This window comes from Pristiophorus japonicus, chromosome 9 (assembly GCF_044704955.1).
Source record: "Pristiophorus japonicus isolate sPriJap1 chromosome 9, sPriJap1.hap1, whole genome shotgun sequence".
NCBI lineage: Eukaryota > Metazoa > Chordata > Chondrichthyes > Pristiophoridae > Pristiophorus > Pristiophorus japonicus.
The window spans coordinates 198,157,928-198,165,448 of NC_091985.1; positions in this window are offsets into that span (position 1 = coordinate 198,157,928).

Here is a 7,521-nt window from a genome sequence, read left to right on the forward strand (position 1 = left end):
CCCCATCCATTATTTCCGATTGGCCCTCGCCGGGCCCCCCGTCAATCAGATCAAGAGGCCTCTCGAGGAGGAAGCAGAGAGAAAGGGGCGGGGGATGAAGATCTCGCAATCCGCCAACGTTCCAGAGCCGGGTGACGCCATAAAGGGAGGGGGCGGGGCTAACCCCCCCAAACCACCTTACTGCATTTTCATTGGCTGCTCGGGGAGGCGGTCGGCGTTTCCCCGCATTGGACGGGAGCGGCTGTCCATCGGAAGAGCGGGCCCTTTGGGCGTCATGACGCAGTAGCGTCGGCACGCGCGCGGAGCCGCGGCCGTTGTTCGGCCGAAGGCTCGAGAAAGGCTCGCGGGTGCGCGTGTGACGTGGCAGCGGGCGCTCGAGCGGCCCGCCACGTGGGCTCAGGCCGGCTGATTGGTCGGCGGCGGCTGTCAATCAGGGGTGGGGGCGGCCAATGAGGGAGGGAGAAGCTCAAACCCAACAACAACAACTTGTATTTATAGAGCGCCTTCGAGGTAGTGAAACGTCCCAAGGCCCTTTCACAGGAGTGTTAGGAGATCCGACGTTTGACAGTGAGCCGCACGAGGGGAAATTAGGGCAGGTGACCAAAAGCTGGGTCAGAGACGTAGGGTTTAGACGCCTGCGTCTGCGCACACACGGAGGCTGAGCTCCAGGACGTAGTTGACGTATTTACCGAGGCGTATGAAAGCCTGGGCCTTACGCTAAACATCAGTAAGACAAAGGTCCTCCACCAGCCTGTCCTCACCGCACAGCACTGCCCCCCCGCCTCCCCCAGTCATCAAGATCCACGGCGCGGCCCTGGACAACGTGGACCACTTCCCTTATCTCGGGAGCCTCCTATCAACAAGAGCAGGCATCGACGACGAGATTCAACGTGGCCTCCAGTGCAGCCTTCGGCCGCCTGAGGAAAAGAGTGTTCGAAGACCAGACCCTCAAACCTACCACCGAGCTCATGGTCTACAGGGCTGTAGTAATACCCGCCCTCCTGTATAGCTCAGAGACGTGGACCATGTACAGCAGACAGCTCAAGTCGCTGGAGAATTACCCCCAGCGATGTCTCCGCAAGATCCTGCAAATCCCCAGGGAGCAGGAATGGGGAACTGAAGTTGCATGTTTCAGCCACGAGCTCATTGAATGGCGGTGCAGGTTCGAAGGGCCGAATGGCCTACTCCTGCACCTGTTTTCTATGTTTCTATCTCGGTGCTCTGCTCCGACGCCCCCTCGGTGGTGGCCAGTGGGAGCCTGCTGAGGCAATTTTCGATGCCTGGCCGGTGCCGTAATGTGTCTGTGTCTCTCTCTGTCCCTCTCTCTCTCTCTCTGTCTGTCTCTCTCTCTATCTCTCTATCTCTCTCTCTGTCTCTCTCTCTGTCTCTCTCTCTGTCTTTCATTCTCCCCCTGACTCTCTTTCTCTCTCTCTGTCTCTCTCTCTCTCTGTCTTTCACTCTCCCCCTGTCTCTCTTTCTCTGTCTCTCTCTCTGTCTTTCACTCTCCCCCTGTCTCTCTCTCGCTCTGTTTCTCTCTGTCTCTCTCTCTCTCGCCCTGTATTTTTCTCTGTCTCTCTCTCTCGCTCTCTCACCTTCTCTCTCTGAGTCTCTATCTCGCTCCGTCTCTCCCTCTCCCTCTGTTTCGCTCTCTCTCTGTATCTCTCTGTAATTCTGTCTCTCTCTGTCTGCCTGCCTATCTCTGTCTCTCTCACTATCTGTCTGTCGATCTCTATCTGTCTCTCTCTCTCTGTCTGTTTCTGTTTCTCTCTCCATCTTTCCCTCTCTCTCTGTCTCTCTCTCACTCTCTCTCTGTCTCTCTCTCACTCTCGCTCTGTCTCTCTCTCTCTCTCTCTCTGTCTCTCCCTTTCTCTGACTCTCTCTGTCTCTATCTGTCTTTCCCTCCCTCTCGCTATCTCTCTCTCTGTCTCTCTCTCTCTCTCTGCCTTTCTCTCCGTCTCTCCCTCTCTCTGTATCTCTCTATAATTCTGTCTCTCTCACTCGCTCTGTCTGTCTGCCTATCTCTGTCTCTCTCTCTCTGTCTCTCTCCCTGTCTCTCTCTCTCTGTGTCTCTGTTTCAGCCACAAACTCATTGAATGGTGGTGCAGGCTCGAAGGGCTGAATGGCCTATTCCTGCACCTATTTTCTATGTTTCTATGTAGGACGGGTGCACCAACATTAGCATCCTCGTCCAGGCCAACATCCCCAGCATTGAAACACAGACCACACTCGATCAGCTCCGCTGGGCAGGCCACATTGTCCGCATGCCCCAGACACGAGACTCCCAAAACAAGCGCTCTACTCGGAACTCCTTCACGGCAAACGAGCCAAAGGTGGGCAGCGGAAACGTTACAAGGACACCCTCAAAGCCTCCCTGATAAAGTGCGACATCCCCACCAACACCTGGGAGTCCCTGGCCGAAGACCAGTCCGCCCTAAGTGGAGGAAGTGCATCCAAGAGGGCGCCGAGCACCTCAAGTCTCATCACCGCGAGCATGAAGAGGTCAGGGGCAGGCAGCGGAAGGAGCGTGCGGTAAATCAGTGCCACTTCCCCTGTCGAATGTCTGTCCCACCTGTGACAGGGACTGTGGCTCTCGTGTTGGACTGTTCAGCCACCAAAGAACTCGCTTCAGGAGTGGAAGCAAGTCTTCCTCGATTCCGAGGGATTGCCTCTGATGACGATGAAAGAAAAGAAAGACTTGCATTTATATAATGCCTTTCACGACCACCGGACATCTCAAAGCGCTTCACCGCCAATGAACTCCTTTTAGAGTGTAGGCACTTTTGTCACCAAGCTCATGGCCTACAGGGCTGTGGTGATAACTTCCCTCCTGTATGGCTCAGAAATGTGGACCATGTACAGTAGACACCTCAAATCGCTGGAGAAATACCACCGACAATGTCTCCGCAAGTTCCTGCAAATCCCCTGGGAGGACAGACGCACCAACGTTGGCGTCCTCGTCCAGGCCAACATCCCCAGCATCGAAACACTGACCACACTCGACCAGCTCTGCTGGGCGGGCCACATTGTCCACATGCCAGACACGAAACTCCCAAAGCAAGCGCTCTACTCGGAACTCCTACACGGCAGGCGAGCCCCAGGTGGGCATAGGAAACGTTTCAAGGACACTCAAAGCCTCCTTGATAAAATGCAACATTCCCACCGACACCTGGGAGTCCCTGGCCAAAGACTGCCCTAAGTGGAGGAAGAGCATCCGGGAGTACGCTGAGCACCTCGAGTCTCGTCGCTGAGAGCATGCAGAAACCAAGCGCAGGCAACCGAAGGAGCGTGCGGCAAACCAGTCCCACCCACCCCTTCCTTCAACCACTGTCTGCCCCACCTGTGACAGAGATGTTCAGTCACCGAAGAACTCACTTTTAGAGTGGAAGCAAGTCTTCCTCGACTCCGATGGACTGCCTAACAAGAAAGAAGAGTGGGAAATGCGGCAGCCAATTTGCGCACAGCAACAGCGTTGCCAAATCTGGTTTGATGTATTCCTGGAGATCTGATCATGTGACATTTGATCACATGACACCGCTCATGTGATGCTTGATCACACAACATTTACCCCTGAACTACATTTACCTTCGTTGAATCTCTCGATATCACCAAGCCCTGAATCAAACATTTGACTTTTTGTTTATAGCGAGATCAATATCGTTTATAAATCAAAGGAAGGACACAAAAGGAAAGAAAGATTTAAGTATAAGTAATAAAGCGGGCGGGTTGGGAGCCCACTGCATCGTATGTGACCACAGGAATAGCAGCTGTGGAACACAGCCGGTCACGGTGAAATGGTGCAGTCGGCAATCATAGATAAACATCTTAGATGTTTCGTCCCTCAACTAGTGGTTGAGGAGAAATCCCAGATTTGTCCATGCCCAAATATTAAGTGTAGCATTGTAAGCGTTGACGGTTAAATACTCTTTTACACAGGAAATGCGAGACTAAAAAAGACCAAGGGCTATCCTGGTAGTCGCACAATTTGACGATAATGGAGTTGGTGACCAATCACAGTGATCGATCACCCTTCTCCCCATATGCTTGTTCTGCCACCCCTAAAATGCATCGATACTATTCGCTTCAACCACTCTCTGTGGGAGCGAGTTCCACATTCTCACCTCCCTCGGAGGGAAAAAGTTCTTTCTGAATGCCCTATTTGATTTCTTGGTGACAGTCTATTAATGATGGCCTCTAGTTTTGACCTTCCTCACAAATGTTCTACCTCTCTGTCTGTCTGACTGTCTCTCTCTCTCTCTCTCTCGCTCTCTCTCTCTCTGTCTGTCTCTCTTTTGCTCTCTGTCGCTCTCTGTCTGCCTGTCTCTCTCACTGTCTGTCTGTCTGTCTGTCTCTCATTGTCTGTCTGTCTCTCGCTCTCTTTCTCTCTGTCTCTCTCTCTGTCTTTCTGTCTCTCTCTGTCTGTCTGTTTGTGTGTCTCTCTCTCTCTCCCTGTCTCTGTCTCTCTTTCTCTCTGTCTCTCTTTCTCTCTGTCTCTCTCTCTCTGTCTGTCTTTCTCTGTCTGTCTCTTTCTCTGTCTCTCTCTACCGGGGCTGCGAGACTACTCATAAATACCATGACAGGTGCCCTGCCTCAGTGCATGGCCAATAGGCTCTGAGCAGGGGCCCGGCCTCCAACAGACGACCAATGAGAGAGCGGGCAGGACACAGCTTCCAGCCAACCGGGCAGCATGCGGTGATGGTCCAATTAGTGATGGTGTGCCGTTCTTCAGGCAGCCAATGGGAGGCAGGCGGATCCGGCACGGGGCCAATGGGCGGCGAGAGAGCAGCTGGGCCAGGTGGCGGGCTGCACAATGCTGTGAGACGGACCATCTTCTTAAAATATCCGACTAAAATCTCCCGGATTGTTTTCAATAGTCACTGGGAGATCGATGCCGATTCCGGTAGACTCGTGGCCAATCCGGGAGGGTTGGCAACCCTATACAGCAAACTCCCACACACAGCAATGTGATAATTGTTATATATGTAAACCTGTAAATACCTTGTGTAACCACCAGAGGGCTCATCACCTGGAGTCCCAAGGGATCCCACAATCCCTTGGGAGCACAGGTAGTTAAGGAGGCCTCACAGGCTGGAGAGGCACTCTGGAGACCTGTAATAAAAGATACGGTCACACTTTACTTTGAGCTCACAGTGGTCAGACTCTTTATTCATCCATAACAACTGGCAATGAGATACAGATGACGAACCCAACGCTGCAGAGAACAGTGGGCATCCTGGAGAAATTTTCGGAGGGAGATGATTGGGAAACCTTCGTGGAGCGACTCAACCAATACTTCGTGGCCAACAAACTGGAAGGAGAAGCGTACGCTGCCAAACGAAGGGCGATTCTCCTCACCGTTTGCGGGGCACCAACGTATGGCCTCATGAAAAATCTGCTTGCTCCAGCGAAACCCACAGAGAAGTCGTACGATGATTTGTGCACACAGGTCCGGGAGCATCTGAACCCGAAGGAAAGTGTTCTGATGGCGAGATACCTGTTCTACATGTACAAAAGGTCTGAAGGCCAGGAAGTGGCGAGCTATGTCGCCGAGCTAAGACGCCTTGCAGGGCATTGCGAATTTGAAGAACATTTGGAGCACATGCTCAGGGACTTCTTTCTACTTGGCATTGGCCATGAAGTGTTACTTCGCAAACCTTTGACTGTAGAGATCCCAACCTTGAGTAAAGCCGTAGCGATAGCCCAGGCGTTCATTGCCACCAGTGACAATACCAAGCAAATCTCTCAGCACACGAATGCTACTACTAGTACTGTGAACAAAGTAATGTTGTTTTCGAATCGCAACATACAGGGCAGGCCTCACATGCCTGCAGCTACATGTCCGCAGATGTCTCAGAGTCCACCATCAAGAGTGATGAATGCTGGGCCATTTACACCTTGGTGACACTGCGGGGGTGATCATTATTTCCATTCATGCCGCTTCAAGGGATACGTTTGCAAGGGTTGTGGAACAATGGGACATCTCCAACGTATGTGCAGGCGAGCTGCAAACCTTGCTAATCCTGCAAACTTGTTGCAGAGGAGGACAGATCTACGGCAGATCACGACGAACCAGAGCCTCAGACCGAGGAGGCAGAGGTATATGGGGTGCTCACATTTACCATAAAATGTCCCCGATAATGCTGAAGGTTGAACTAAATAGACTCCCGGTGTCAATGGAGCTGGACAGTGGCACGAGCCAGTCCATTATGAGCAAAAAGACTTTCGATAAATTGTGGTGCAGCAAGTCTTGACTCTCATTCGCAGTAAACTGAGAACTTACACAAAGGAACTGATTCCCATAATCGGCAGTGCTACCGTAAAGGTCTCCTACAATGGAGCGGTGCACAAGCTACCACACTGGGTGGTACCGGACGATGGCCCCACGCTGCTCGGCAGGAGCTGGCTGGGAAAGATACGCTGGAACTGGGATGACATCCGAGCGCTCTCGTCCGTTGATGACACTTTGTGTGCCCAGGTCTTAAACAAGTTCCCTTCCCTGTTCGAACCAGGCATTGGGAAGTTCCAAGGAGCAAAAGTGCAGATCCACCTAATTCCGGGGGCGCGACCCATCCATCACAAGGCGAGGGCAGTACCGTACATGATGAGAGAAAGGGTGGTGATCGAGCTGGACCGGCTTCAACGAGACGATATCATTTCGCCGATCGAATTCAACAAGTGGGCCAGTCCGATTGTTCTAGTCCTCAAGGGAGACGACACCGTCAGAATCTGTGGTTGATTACAAAGTAACTATCAATCGTTTCTCCCTGCAGGATCAATACCCACTACCAAAGGCAGACGAGCTTTTTGCGACGCTGGCTGGAGGAAAGACATTCACGAAGCTGGATTTGACCTCGGCCTACATGACGCCGGAGCTGGAGGAATCAACGAAGGGCCTCACCTGCATCAACACACACAAAGGCCTCTTCATTTACAACAGATGCCCATTTGGGATTCGATCAGCCATACCGATAGTCCAGAGAAACATGGAAAGCTTACTGAAGTCGATCCCGCGCACGGTGGTCTTCCAGGACGACATCTTGGTTACAGATCGGGACACCGTCGAGCATCTGCAGAAAATGGAGGAGGTTCGTAGTCGTCTCAACCGTGTGGGGCTCAGGTTGAAACGCTCGAAGTGCGTTTTCCTTGCGCCTGAAGTGGAGTTCCTGGGGAGAAGAATCACGGTGGACGGCATCAGGCCCACCGATTCGAAGACGGAGGCAATCGAAAACTCACCGAGGCCACAGAACGTGACGGAGCTGCGGTCATTTCTAGGACTCATGAACTACTTTAGTAGCTTCTTACCGGATCTCAACACACTGTTAGAACCACTGCACGCCTACCTGTGTAAAGGAGATGAATGGGTATGGGGCAAAAGCCAAGAAAATGCTTTTGCAAAAGCTAGAAATCTGTTATGCTCAAGCAAATTGCTTGTGTTGAATGATCCATGTAAGTGTTTGGTACTAGCATGTGATGCATCGTCATACGGTGACGGGTGTGTATTGCAACAAGCTAATTAATCTGGGA